This window comes from Helianthus annuus, chromosome 12 (genome assembly GCF_002127325.2).
Source record: "Helianthus annuus cultivar XRQ/B chromosome 12, HanXRQr2.0-SUNRISE, whole genome shotgun sequence".
In the NCBI taxonomy this organism is placed as follows: Eukaryota; Viridiplantae; Streptophyta; class Magnoliopsida; order Asterales; family Asteraceae; genus Helianthus; species Helianthus annuus.
Genome location: NC_035444.2, coordinates 93144029 through 93159560, shown reverse-complemented (window position 1 = coordinate 93159560; position 15532 = coordinate 93144029).

Sequence of the window (15532 nt, the reverse complement as noted above, 5' to 3'; positions counted from 1 at the left end):
CGTACCACATGGTAGGATGAAAGATGCATATGTTGCAAAGAAAAAAGATTCTAGGGGAAATATTTTTGGTTTCATTCGAAGGAGTAACAGATGTTGTGGAAAAATTACAAGGGATGAACATAGAAACTATTTACGAAGTGAAACTGAATATGTGCTTAGTCGAATATGATTAATTCCACCAGAGACTGTCGAAGATGTGGCATGTGTAGGGTACAGTCAATCGAGACAACAAATGAAGCATCAGCCATGAAAGGCAACTCAACCACATCTGGGATTAAGATATGTATCAGTGCCACTTGGGTTGTAGCCCAGTGGTAAGAAGCAAAGCTTCTTTGGAAAAGCCCATGTTCTAATCTTTGGCAAGGTGTAAGTTAAAGGGTAGTGTGGTGAGTGTGTTCTTAGCCTTAAAAAAGATATGTATCGGTGAACAAAGAAGCAGGATTGTTATATGTGGAGTTGGTAGGTGGAGAGACAGAAAAAGAAGGTGGAGTTTAATGGTAGGATATCGTTATATCCGGACCATTGCATGATGAGGGCAATAATTGGAAAAGCGGTGGATGTTCAGGCTGTAGCAAGAATCCGGGTGATGCTTGATCAAAGTGGTTACGAGGAATACACGGTTAGTTATCTAGGGGATGAAGTTCATGATTATTTTCAAACAAAAAAAGAGAATGGCACTTGAGTTTGCTAGAAGAAAAGAGGAACTTTGAGAAGGTGTCTAGTGTCTGCCATTCTGAAGTAAGGCCAAGATGCCGGATTGGAAAGACTGGCATGGATTAAGATCCATCGGAGAATTGCGGGATAATAAGTTTTTCGGCAAGATTGGATCTCAGTTTGGAAAGGTTGTTAGGAGGGCGAATTTCTCCTGGGAGAACCTGGACAATTCATGTCGCAACCCCCGCCCTCTTATCTGTCCCGGAAACGGGCGGCCGCGAACTCAGTGTTGGTGGTATCAGTGTTTATTAATTTGGCAGCGGAAATTACATCAGGACCGTAGTTAGGAAATATTTTGTCAGAGTAAAACACCACATTTTATATAAATAAATACATTGGGACAAAACCCAAGTTTTCATTACAAACTGATTTATTGGGATAAATCTCATTTTATTGAAATAAAACATCTTCTTTATTTAGGTAACTTTTATAGCCACTTTTTCAAAGCCTTCAGTGCTGTCCAGCTGGCTTCTAATTGGCTTTCACATTGTGTTACCTGAAACGCGTTTTAAAAATATTTTTTCAGTGGGAAATACTGGTGAGTGAATCCCAGTTCAATCAAGAAAAGTTTTATTAATTTAAACAGTACTGAGAGCGATTACAATGTTTACATCTACCCAATTACTCATTCAGTGCTGTCAATCCTGACTGGTAGGTCATATTACACATTGGCTAACTCTTTGTCCAATGGTAACGTGTTCCACATTTTGTATACAAAACCCCAATATACCGGCAGTTATTGTAGAATTACAAAGACTCAATCACTGCTAAATTGCATTGTAAAATATTTAAGGTTTTGTAAAAAAACTGTTTACAAAAAGGAGAATACTCACATTATTGTCTTAGATTTTCTGTAAGGGTTTCCTGGGAATTATCTATAATTTACACAAATGCACACGTGTTAGTATAATAACCCGTTTTAACATTAGTAATACCCTCCCCGAGACGGCATTCCAACGACTACGTCGGGCAGAACCACGACAGCCGTTACGGAACCCTAGATCAATCGGGCAACGTATCTAATACGTATCCAGGGGTTATGATACTTACAATGGAGCAGAACTTCGTTATTTAGGGGGGTATTATGCCCGGAAATTATGTTATCTATTCAGAAATTCATTGAGAGAGAAAGGGACTGAGCGATTTGGGATTGAAGCCCGAGCTCCCCATTTATATGGCCTGAACACGGGTTTCTCGTGGCCCGCGTAGACCTAAGGGTCGTCTTACGCGGCCCGCGTAGTAGGGGGTCTAGGCCGTAGCTGATCCGGGTCACGAGTATAGGTCCAACACGTGCTGCCACGTGTCAACACTGGGTGATGCCTCGTTTTTTATCGCTCGCGGCCCGCGTAAGCAGTAGCCAAAGGCTACGCGCCCCGTGACAACCTCAATTTTCTTGTTTTTATTTTATTTTTAATGCTATATCGTATTTTGGGCTCAGTTTTCACATACAGGGTGTATTTTAAGACATATTGGGGGTATTTTAATATATTTTAGGGTGTCGAAATATTTAGGAGGGTTGTTATATCCCCCCCACCTTGTTTTAGAGCTCGTCCTCGAGATCTACTGGAACAAGTGTGGATATTTTCTTTGTATTTCGGATTCAAGCTCCCATGTGTATTATGGTCCTCTTTTGGAGTCCCATTTCACTTTGACCAGAACTTGTAGGATCGTGTACAGACCCGAACGAGTCGTTCAGAGGAGTTTTGATCAGTTTCAGGTGCGGAAAACAAGAAACTGACTTCGAAACAGCAAGCAAAATACTTTAAACACACTTTAGATTGATATAACAACTTGTACAGTCACAAAACACACCGGCAGCACTTCGGTATGAAAATTAGGAACTGATGATCATGATCTCGCTTGAACATGTATATATAGTGTTAGGGGTTCCGCTTGAAGTGACATGATCCATTTCAAGCGGAATCACTTGATTGTGATTTCGCTTGAAACTGATCAAAGTCATTTCAAGCGGAATCAAGCAGTTCAAGTAGAATCAAGCATTTCATCACTAAATTCTTGTATTATCTCGTACAACTGATCAATCCTATCTAGACTAAGACTCGATACAAGACGAAGTCGACAGACGTATGCTAAAAGAACTAACCTCTTGTGCTTGAGGTTTTTGACTTTCCTGTCTTCAATCTGTAGAGACCTTTCTACAAATTTAAGTTGTTCACTTACCTCTATATCCTTAAGAGGTACTACCAGTGATTCATTAGCTAAGCATTTCTTGAGATTAGATACATGAAATACATCATGTATTCCTGCCATTTCCTCTGGCAGTTGTAACTGATAAGCTACAAGTCCTATTCTTCTAATAATCTCAAAAGGTCCAACATACCTGGGACTTAGCTTTCCCCTCTTGATGAATCTTACTACTCCTTTCCAAGGAGAGACTTTTAATAACACTTTATCTCCTACCTGAAATTCTAAAGGCTTGTGTCTGTTATCAGCGTAGCTCTTTTGTCGATCACGTGCTGCTTTCAGTCGTTCCTTGACTTGAATAATCTTGTCGGTTGTCTCTTGTACTATTTCAGGTCCAGAGAGTTGCTTTTCCCCAATTTCTGCCCAACAGACTGGGGTTCGGCACTTTCGTCCATAAAGTGCTTCGAATGGTGTAGCATTGATACTTGTGTGATAACTGTTATTATAAGAAACTTCTATTAATGGTAAGTGTTCATTCCAATTACCTCCGAAATCAATTACACAAGCTCTAAGCATGTCTTCCATTGTCTGAATTGTCCTTTCGCTTTGTCCGTCCGTTTGAGGATGATAAGCTGTGCTTAGATCCAACTTGGTTCCCATTGACTTTTGGAAACTTTCCCAAAAATGAGAGGTAAAACGACTGCCCTATCAGAAACAATTGATAAAGGAATTCCATGTAATGAAACTATTTCATTTACATATAGCTTGGCTAATTGTTCCATACTGAAAGTTTCCTTCATTGGTAGGAAATGAGCCGACTTAGTTAGCCTGTCTACAATGACCTAGATTGTATCATTTCCTTTCCTTGTTTTGGGAAATTTGGTAACAAAATCCATTGTTATCAATTCCCATTTCCATACGGTCATCTCTAACTGTTGTAGTAAACCTGAGGGTTTCTGATGTTCAGCTTTGACTTGTGAACAGGTTAAACACTTAGAAACATAAGCTGCTATATCCTTTTTCATTCCTATCCACCAAAAATTCTTTCTTAAATCCTGATACATCTTATCACTTCCAGGATGCATCGTATACTTAGACTTATGGGCTTCTTCTAATATACGGTGACGTAAGTTTCCTAATTTAGGTATCCACATTCTTTTCTTATGGAATCTCCAATTTCCATCGGTTCCTTGTTCTAATTCTTTAATCACTCCTTTTAGTTTTTCAGTATCCTCCTTGATTACTAATTCTTGTGCTTCTCTTATTTGATCATTTAAATCTACTTGCAGATTTAATTTAAGAGAACGTACCCTTTTTGGCTTTTCATGATACTTTCGGCTTAAAGCATCAGCATCAGCCACTACATTTGCCTTTCCTGCATGATACTGGATATTACAATCATAATTGCTAAGAATTTCCATCCAGCGTCTCTGCCTCATATTCATCTCTTTTTGCCCAAAGACATACCTTAAACTCTTATGATCGGTAAAAATGGTATACTTACTACCATAAAGATAATGTCTCCAAATCTTAAGGGCAAAAATTTTTGCTCCTAATTCTAGATCATGGGTTGAAAAATTCTCTTCATGGTTCTTAAGTTGTTTAGATGGGTAAGCTATAACCTTTTGACGTTGCATCAATACACATCCATAACCTAGTTTAGAAGCGTCACAATAGACTACAAAATCTTCAGTTCCTTCTGGTAACACTAGTATGGGTGCGTGGGTTAATCTTTGCTTAAGATTTCTAAAAGCTTCTTCCTGTTTCGGTCCCCATTCAAACTTAACAAATTTACAAGTTAGCTTAGTTAAGGGAATGACTATTCTAGAAAAATCTCGATTAAACCTTCTATAATAACCGGCCAATCCTAAGAAATTTCTAACCTCGGTTGGTGACTCAGGGGTTTTCCATTTGGTAATAGCCTCGATTTTTGTGGGATCCACATGAATTCCTACATGATTGACTAAGTGTCCAAGAAATTGTACCTGTTCTAACCAAAATTCGCACTTTGAAAATTTAGCATAAAACTTTTCCTTTCTTAATAAACTTAAAAGTGCGTGCAAATGCTTTGCATGATCCTCTTTACTTTTAGAATAGATAAGAATATCATCTATAAAGACAATTATGAATTTATCCAAATATGGCTTACATATTCGGTTCATCATGTCCATAAATGCGGCTGGGGCATTGGTTAAACCAAATGGCATGACAGTAAATTCATAATGGTCATACCTTGTTCGGAACGCAGTCTTAGGAATGTCCTCTTCCTGTACTTTCAATTGATGATATCCTGACCTTAAATCGATTTTTGAGAAAAATCGAGCTCCTTGCAATTGATCAAACAAATCATCGATTCTTGGTAATGGGTACCGATTTTTAATCGCGACATTGTTCAATTCGTGGTAATCAATGCACATATGCATCGATCCGTCTTTCTTTTTAACGAATAAAATCGGTGCTCCCCATGGTGATGAACTTGGCTGTATGAATCCTTTCTCCAACAATTCGTCTAACTGTTTCTTCAGTTCCTGCATTTCTACGGGTGCCAATCAGTAGGGTGCTTTGGCAATTGGTGCCGTTCTTAGTAGCAGATGGATCCTGAATTCGACTTCTCTGTCTGGTGGTAGTCCTGGTAGCTCTTCTGGAAATACATCTGAAAACTGAGATACTACCGGAATATCTTTTAGTTCTTTTCCTTTAGTGTTAGTGATTATGGAAATCAAATATACTATAGATCCTTTTCTTATACAACTTGTTGTTTTCATCACAGAGATGAATTTCGTGGATCTAGAGGGTTTATCTCCTTTTATTGTGATCTTTCCACCTCTTGGTGAATTTACTTGGATTGACTTTTGATCACATAAAATACTGGCTTTATTGGCTATTAACCAATCCATTCCTAATACAACATCAAATCCTACCCGATTCATTGGGTAAAGGTTTGCAATAAATTTTTGATTTAAAAATTCTATTCTTGCTCCCTACAAGATTTCAGAAATCCTAATGGTTTCTCCATTCACTGTCTCTACTAGACATTCTTGTAGGAGTTTAGTTAATGATTGATTTAGAAGTTTGCAAAAGGAAGTATTAATAAAACTTTGGTTCGCACTAGAGTCAAATAATACTTTAGTAAAAACATCATTAACTAAAAACGTACCGGCTATCACGTCTGGAATCATTCTGGCTTCATCTGCAGTCAGAACAAATGCTCTAGCATTTTTAGTATCCTTCTTGTTTGTAGCTAGAGCTAATTTCGGACAGTTTGGCTTGATGTGGCCTTGTTCTCCACAATTGTAGCATATCCTGTTGTTGTCTTTCTTCCTGCAGTCTTCTTCCTTGTGTCTCGATATTTTGCAGACATTGCAATATATGGAGAATCTTCCAGAATGCTTTATTTTGCAATACTTGCAATAAGGTGCAGATGTGGAACCTACATTTTTCCCACGGTTGTATTTTCCAAAACGGAATTCCTAGGTAAGCCTCTGAGCTAGGTTCCTGTTTTGTTCCTCTTCCTGTGTACGTACTAACTCATATGTCAAAGTATTTGCTAATTCTACGGCTTCGTCTATGGTTTGAGGTCTAGCTGCCTTGACTACATGCCGAATCTCCCCGATTAATCCCCAGATGTATCGGGAGATTAATACCGGTTCAGGTGAGGCAAGGGTTGGTACTATTCTATCATATTCAAAGAATGTAGTAGTATAACCCTTACTATCTACCCCGGTCATTCTAAGGTTCAGGAATTTGTTTGCTATCTGTTCCTTTTCATTGGGAGGGCAGAATTTCCTTTCTACCATGTTCTTAAATTCTTCCCATTCCATATTGTAAACCCTGTCACATCCTCTAGACTGGAGGATAGTGTTCCACCATTCTAAGGCTGAGTTCTTAAACAGATTGGAAGCAAACATTATTTTATCCTCTTCAGCACATTTGCTTAGTTTTAAAACAGCCTCAGTCTTTTCTATCCAGCGTAAAGTTGCAATGGGTCCTTCAGTGCCCGAGAATTCTATTGGTTTGCAGGACCAGAATTCTTTGTAAGAACAACCATAAGGCATGGTTCTTCTTCTTTTGGAAATGGGTGCTTGAAGTATAGGCCCATTGTTTACGCTGTGTTCAGGTTCAGTTGGTCGTTTACTGCTATGGTGACTTTTATTTTCAGCTTCCTTAACCGTCTTAATAATAAATTGCATTGCATCTATTATTCCTTGTACCACTATGTGTTGGATGGCACTATTATCCACTTGATTTCCATTGTTATTGTTGTTCGGATTATCATTATTCGAGTTATTGTCATTCTGGTTTTCGTGGTTCACTTCCTTGTCCATCTGAATTTTAAACATTTACCACATATTAATATCACAAAATAATAGCTGATACAACTGTTCACACAACACGCATATTGGTCAAAAACGTCGATCATTGCGACTTACTCTTTTTATATCTATATATGCATCTACAACAAACCAACACTGGAAATTAAAATTACAATACAGCTGAAATGGAAATTATACTATTAGTAGTAGGCATCCGTAGTAGTTTTTTTTCATACACATATTGTATATATATATATATATATATATTATTACTTCCTCCTCCATCACATTCACGCATATGGATTCATCCAGAAATCCATATTGCGCTCGTCGTACTTCCAGACGAGTTGCTCTCCCACCTGTCGCATCCTTTCGCTACTCTCTAAAATTTCCTCACCAAATGTCCTGAGTTCTTGTACATTTTCTACACTCGTTGGGGGTGCAGGTTCTAGGACTGGGTTTGGAATCTAGGGTGCGGGTTCCTGGTACGGGTAAGGATTCTCTAAGATCTCTCTAATGTACTAGTCACTATCGTAGTAGGGATCTAGAGGGTCCAATCCTGGGTATGCTCCTAGATTCGGCATGGGCATGTCTTCTGGAATCGGGTAACGTTGCACATAGTTCCTATTATCGTCCCACCATAGGTCATAATTTGGGTCTAAGGGATTGGGTGCTGGTACCCTAGGTATCCCCTCAGGGTTAAAATCATGCATTTCTACTTGATTTTCAGGGTTTTCTATCTCCATGGGCTGGTTGGGAAATGGTGGCTGTGGTTGGGGTGCTATCAGTGGTTCCAGGTTAGTGTCGGTTACAGTGGTTGCTAACATATGAAAGTTGGCTAAACCCCTATTAATCATATCCTGGGCATGGGCGTCCGTTTCTCTTTTGGCGGCTGCTAGGACTCTCTATTCTTGTAACTTTTTCATTCGCTTCCTACGCTTATATGCTCCCCTACTGAACCATCCTCTGTTTTTCTGAGGAAATGGCTCTTCAGACTGAGCCTTAAACACGAATATTCCTTCTTCAGTATCAGCAGAATACCCTAAGAGGGTAGGCTGTGAAGCAGCGCCTTCGCTTCTAGGCGAACCAGACAACTGACAATACGCGTCGGGTGGTCCTTCGTCACTCATACTGTAAACTAACAAATAGTCAAATAACACATAACAATAAAATACAATTATGCACGTAGTTCCGTAATTTATTTCCTAACACTTTAGATACTTTTGGTGTTAGCAGAACACTTCTGTAGTTGAATCAGTGGCTTAGCTCTGATACCACCTTCTGTCGCAACCCCCGCCCCCTTATCTGTCCCGGGAACGGGCGGCCGCGAACTCAGTGTCGGTGGTATCGGTGTTTATTAATTTAGCAGCGGAAATTACATCAGAACCGTACTTAGGAAATATTTTATCAGAGTAAAACACCACATTTTATATAAATAAATACATTGGGACAAAACCCAAGTGTTCATTACAAACTAATTTATAGGGATAAATCTCATTTTATTAAAATAAAACGCCTTCTTTATTTAGGTAACTTTTATAGCCACTTTTTCCAAGCCTTCAGTGTTGTCCAGCTGGCTTCTAATTGGCTTTCACATTGTGTTACCTGAAACGCGTTTTAAAAATATTTTGTCAGTGGGAAATACTGGTGAGTGAATCCCAGTTCAATCAAGAAAAGTTCTATTAATTTAAACAGTATTGAGAGCGATTACAATTTTTACATCTACCCAATTACTCATTCAATACTGTCAATCCTGACTGGTGGGTCATATTATATATTGGCTAACTCTTTGTCCAATGGTAACGTGTTCCACATTTTGTATACAAAACCCCAGCATACCGACAGTAATTGTAGAAGTACAAATACTCAATACACTGCTAAATTGCATTGTAAAATATTTAAGGTTTTGTAAAAAAAAAAAAAAAAAAAAAAAAAAAAACTATTTACAAAAAGGAGATTACTCACATTGCTGTCTTAGATTTTCTATAAGGGTTTCCTGGGAATTATCTATAATTTACACAAATGCACACGTGTTAGTATAATAACCCATTTTAACATTAGTAATACCCTCCCCGAGACGGCATTCCAACGATTACGTCGGGCAGAACCACGACAGCCGTTACGGAACCCTAGATCAATCAGGCAGCGTATCTAACACGTATCCAGGGGTTATGATACTTAAAATGGAGCAGAACTTCGTTATTTAGGGGGGTATTATGCCCGAAAATTATGTTATATATTCAGAAATTCCTTGAGAGAGAAAGAGACTGAGCGATTTGGGACTGAAGCCCGAGCTTCCCATTTATAAGGCGTGAACACGGGTTTCTCGCTGCCCGCATAGACCTAAGGGTCGTCTTACGCGGCCAGCGTAGTAGGGGGTCTAGGCCGTAGCTGATCCGGGTCACGAGTATAGGTCCAACACGTGCTGCCACGTGTCAACATCGGGTGATGCCTCGTTTTTTATCGCTCGCAGCCCGCGTAAGCAGTAGCTAAAGGCTATGCGCCCCGCGACATCCTCGATTTTCTTGTTTTTATTTTATTTTTAATGCTGTATCATATTTTGGGCTCGGTTTTCACATATGGGGTGTATTTCAAGACATATTGGGGTATTTTAATATATTTTAGGGTGTCGAAATATTTAGGAGGGTTGTTATAATTCACACGCTATATGTGGCGTGATTATTGATTCTAACAGTAAGATAAACGAAGAGGTTCGGGTCTCGTGGGAAGGGAAGTTGTCATCGGCATGGGTGATGGAAGTTGATAGCCGGGATTTTCATCTGGATTTACTGGTCTTGTCGGTGATTCAAACAGAAGGTCAGGCAAATTCGGAATAGTCGGTGTGTAAAGAGGATGAAGATATGGAGAAAGGGGAGATCTGGGGTATCAATCAGGAAACGCTGGTGACCAACTTGTGCAAAACGCCGACGTCGGTTATTTCTCTGGTGTATAATAAATAGGCGCAACCTCTGTATGATTTGTATAGGGGAAACGAAACGGTTTCTGGGGAGAATACACAGGCGGCGCACGTGTCACAGATACCTAGGAATCTGAATAATGAGGGGGGGGGAAGATATTAGGGGTCGGGGCCACGTGTTTCAGGAGCAGGAGATGTGTTTTAAGGTTGGTGTTAATTCTAAAAATGGGCCTGGCCAGTGTTACAACCTATCCCGTGAAGATTCATCAGAGGAATGGGCCTGGTTAAACAGTTTTGTAGTGGCCCACCAGTCAGACAAGGCATTTAACCATAATTCACCTGATTTGGGGACGTCTAAGGAAAACAGAGGTACCATGGGGAATGATGGTCTTCTGGATAATCAAGGTTTCTAGGTTGAAAATATCGAATCAACAATAGTTGATTTAAGAAATAATGTTGATAATCAATGGGAGGGTGAGGATATGGCAGACTAGTCGATGCACATTTTTGAAACAAGGGAAATTGCGGCAACCGGTTCAAATCCGTCTGATGTTGGAGCTGAAATTCGGAAAGAATCCACTTAAACTATTAAGGATGGCGCGAGTGAGAGTCTAGGATCCGGCTGGTTTAGAAAGAAGTTTGGACAGAATAGAACTAATTCGGTAGAGTATTATTATTAAGAATGGAGTAGAAGCAGAAGGATTGTATTCATACCGAACGAGTTTACATCATTTACAAGCTAGAGAATTAATTCTCCAGCATTTCCCCTTCGGGATATCCAAAACTTCAAATCAGCTCTCATCTATACAATATTCAACACACGCTCTATCTAGCCTATTCGTACAATGACGGACACACAAAATATGCACTAAGAATTTCCCCTTGTACGTCATTCTCGAATCTTGATATTTGACAAACGAGAGCTGTGTTTGAATCTTCTGCAACTTCAATCAGACATCTTGATATCTTCAATTGATTCCCCTTTGATTGATGATTCGGGCTTGCATTATCTTCGTTATGCACAAATTCTCTCTGAAATGAATCTTCAGGTCTTTGTTAGCACGGTTCCCAACCTCCTCTAATTTGCTTAACTGCTATCTTCACGAATAGTCACCAACTTAAAATAACACAATGTGATCTCTCTATTTCGACTTTAACCACCTCCGTGTTCAGTTTTTGATTTACCACTTCAGCTCAATCTCTTAATCTTCAAAAACCCAAACCGGCAATTGATAGAAACTTCGAATCACCACACCAGTAAACTTCAAGTCTATGAATACCCACAAAAATCTAAAATCCCGTTTTCCATAATCATCTTTAAACACATTCCCGAATGATTGATTAGTATAAACGGTAATCTCCACAATCAGCAAATCTTCATCAGATAACAAATTATCTGGTAACACATTCAGATCTCAGAAACATTCCTCCACAATCAGATTCACATTCTTCCTTTTCAGTCACGATAACAGATGTATAATATTCTCCGTTAGTTCTGGCAGCAATTTAATCAACAAACATCGTCATTCCTTGGCGGTTAGTCCGAAAAAAATTCCTCTGCTTGAAGACTAACCATTCTGACACTTTAGACTATCACAAATGTCACACCCCGATTTCCACATGTATCACCGGTGGGCCCGGTGGGGGGATTACCATGACATAGTTGGCAACAATATAGTCAAACCACACAATATTTAAATGCACAGCGGAAGCATAAAGATAAATATATTTCAACTATTGAATGTAATATCCAAGTATCACAATCATCGAAATATAATCCACAGGGGATCAAAATAAGATAGAAAAATAATTGTTCAACAGATATTGGCATCCCAAGCTTGCGAGACTCTAACGATGCTAAGGAGTGGCCAGCCTATTACGTGTAGAACCTGCATTAATCTTGTTGGGGAAAATACGTCAGTTTACACTGGTAAACACATTCAACCGACACTTTTGTAAAATGTTTAATAAAATTGATTTGAATGCACATGGCACAAACTCTTTATAACTTGGGATAATTTATAATTAAATCTTGTAAAAGAATTACATGTTCACTATGCGTTCGGTCGCCCGGGTCGTGCCGGGTTTAAGGTTAATAGACACGCCACAAAGCATAAAGCCGTGGCGGGAAAACCAACGGTTATACCTTTAATTAATATAGAAACAATGCCGGGAGTACGCCTACACCCGCGTGTCGAGGTCGTAGCCATTTCGTAAAATGATGCCAAGGATATCCGGGACATGGTCATTAAGCTCCCAAAGGCGTAAAGCCAACAAAACCAATTTTTAAACGGGTCACATTGAAATCACCCGACTACTAATGAGTTGGGGTCAATTGCCCGACCAAGCAGTATTTTAAATACCGTAACCCAAGCCCGTATAACGGAAAATAAGTTAAAAGTATTTACCTGAGCAAGTAATATCCTTAATAAACAAATGCAAGTTTCTTTTACTGGTCTCCTATTCTGGAACGAAGGTTTAAACAACCTATTAGAATTCTAACGGGTCTTTAATTTAGCCTTAGCTTAGACCGGTCAGTTTCAAAGGATATATACGGTTTAGTCGCGTGAAAGGCGAAAACCGGGAATGGAATGTGGTTTGGACCCAACAAGTCTGAAGACTTGTTTTATATGGGTATATCAACCACACTCTGGATTTTGAAGTGAAAACGATAAGGTTTGACCCGTTTCGACTAGTTTATGTAAACTAGTTACATAAACCGAACTGTGCGCGCAAAAGGCGTAACGGGTAACCGTAAGAGTCCTACAAAGGTTTCCTAAGTTAGTATGCTCTAAAGAGGTTGTGGTATCAGCAGGATACCTTCCATAATGCCCGTAACGAGTTTAAATCCATCATATGCCCCGTAGGGGTATTTCGGTCACTTTTAAAGATTATAAAAGAGGTTTCTGAGTTCTACAGGAAATATGAGTTTTCCGAACAGTTTATAAAGTTCAAAATACCCTATTTATTATTTAGAATCAGTAGCAACTGGAATCGGGTCAAAATACTTTGTAGAACTCAAGTTATGTCCAAAAAGGGCATATTCAGTATTTACCGAACCGATGCCATAACCGCAGGTTATGAGCAGGTTAAAAATAATTAAAAATCTTTAAAAATCCCAAAATATTATTTTAAATCAGTGTGTAAAAGGTTTGGTATCGAAATTTGGGTTTAGATAGGCTTTACGCTAAATGCGCCGTTTAATTACTAAAGTTTCTGTAATTGCGCTATTTAGCATAACTCCTATTCTAGACTTTGGATTGACATGAAATTTTAGGGACATGTTTAGAAATCAGTAACTAAGGTTATTTTCCTTCCACATGTCCAAAATTCTCGTTTTAAAGTGAAAAGGGCGTTACGGTCAACTTTTGAGCTTTTAACGGAAATGTGTAAAAGACTTGGACAAACCACGAACCGGTCACAGAGGGTTATACCATCATGTAATCTGGTCCTAAGAGAGTCCTAAGGCATATCTAACTCATACCATAACGGGTCAGAACTGAAGTCAAAGCAAAAGTCAAAGTTTTGCGACTTTCGGTTCCGAACCGGGTCTAAACAGTAAATGGTCGGATCAAACAAGCTTAGACTAGTTAATATACTTATTATCATGTTATATGAGTGTTAAAACAGGTTACACGCTATCTACATTACTGATTATGTATAAAATCGCAAAATAGCATTCTGTTGACTTTTTCTAAGCAAGTTTGACTCGACTTTCGGACTAGTTAGAGCGGGAATCAGAGGGTGCCCTTTTAGGGGTTTAATGCCCACATGATTACCAACATACAACTACCTTTGATTCGACAAACCACTGGACCATTTGTGATTTATCGTAAAGTCAATCGTTAATTACGAGGATTGACTTTCAAGCTATAACTATGCAAAAAAACTAAACCACAAAGGGTTTGGCACACTTACAGAAGTCTAGTGAATGACCAGAGATGCTTAGAGAGGATTGTTGTGCTCCAGAAAGCTCCAGGAGTGAAGAATGAAGGTGTGGTTACAATGTGCACAACTTATGGCCTTTTATAGTGAAAATTGGTGCATTAGATCATGACAACAAGGTCTATAATTGATCATGGATGTTCAACAACTGTCCCTGAGTGTTAGGGGACGTGTAGGGGCGCCCATGCTGCCATAATTGCATCCAAGGTCGGTTAAAATAGCAAACAGTGAACCTGTGCACGTTTTCTGCAACTGGGGCCTTGACGCGGCCCGCGTTAAGGATCAAGCTACCTTTACGCAGGTCGCCTGGATCCTATTGTCAGTAAACGAATCTACACATGGCTCGCGGCCCGCGTAAGATCACTCAGATCTTTAACGCGGCCCGCCTGAGACTTGATTTCCAAGATTTTCAAATCTTTTGCCATTATTGTCCTGGCCTTTCGGTTTCGAAGGGGTAACTTTGCGTCTTGGGCCTCGTTTATTTACGAATAAGGGCCTCGTGACTTTTACCCGCGCCGTTAAGTCCCCGGTTAGTTTAATTACTATCCGAAAAGCCCTAACTTTCATTGTTGACGCTTCTAATCCCTCGCATACGAAATTGATCATAACTTTCTCGTTTTAAAACGGAACTTCGCGAAATTTACATCGTATATTCTAGTGAGCGTAATTTACCATTACAAATCCTTGGGTATGCCCAAAGGTCACTCAGAGGTATAACTTAAACATGTTGACACATTTTGCCCCTGTAGTTTGTAATTCCTCACTTTCTCCCATAATTCGTTATTTACGATCCATGATTCATTCGTTTGAAGGTACGAGTATCTTTTAGGGTAACTGTACAGTATATTTACCCCTCGTTGACATTTTTAACCCTCAAATTTGCATACTTTCAATATTTGTCAACTTTGGTCCTTTAATTAGTATTCAACACCACATGTAAACCTAAGACACGTGTCAATACATTATTGGACGCAAAAATTTTGAGGTGTTACATCCTCACTCCCTTAAAAGAAATCTCGACCTCGAGATTTATTGGAATAGATGAGGGTACTTCTCCTTCATCGTGGACTCTACCTCCCACGTGTACTCGGGACCGCTACGGGCATCCCATTTCACCTTCACAATCGGTATATACTTCCTGCGAAGTTTCTTAACTTGTCGATCCTCGATCGACACAGGTTTCTCAACGAATTTTAAGCTCTCGTCGATGTGTACATCTGTATGCGGTATAACCAGTGATTCGTCAGCGAAACACTTCTTCAGGTTATAGATGTGGAACACATTGTGGATACCACTGAGCTCTTCCGGTAAGTTTAATTTGTAGGCAACCGATCCGACACGTTCGATTACCTCGAAAGGTCCAATATATCTCGGGCTTAGATTGCCTTTCTTACCGAATCGCATCACCCCCTTCCAGGGTGATACCTTAAGCAAAACCTTGTCGCCTACTTCGAAATTCAAAGGCTTACGCTTCAGATCTGCGTAGCTTTTCTGCCTC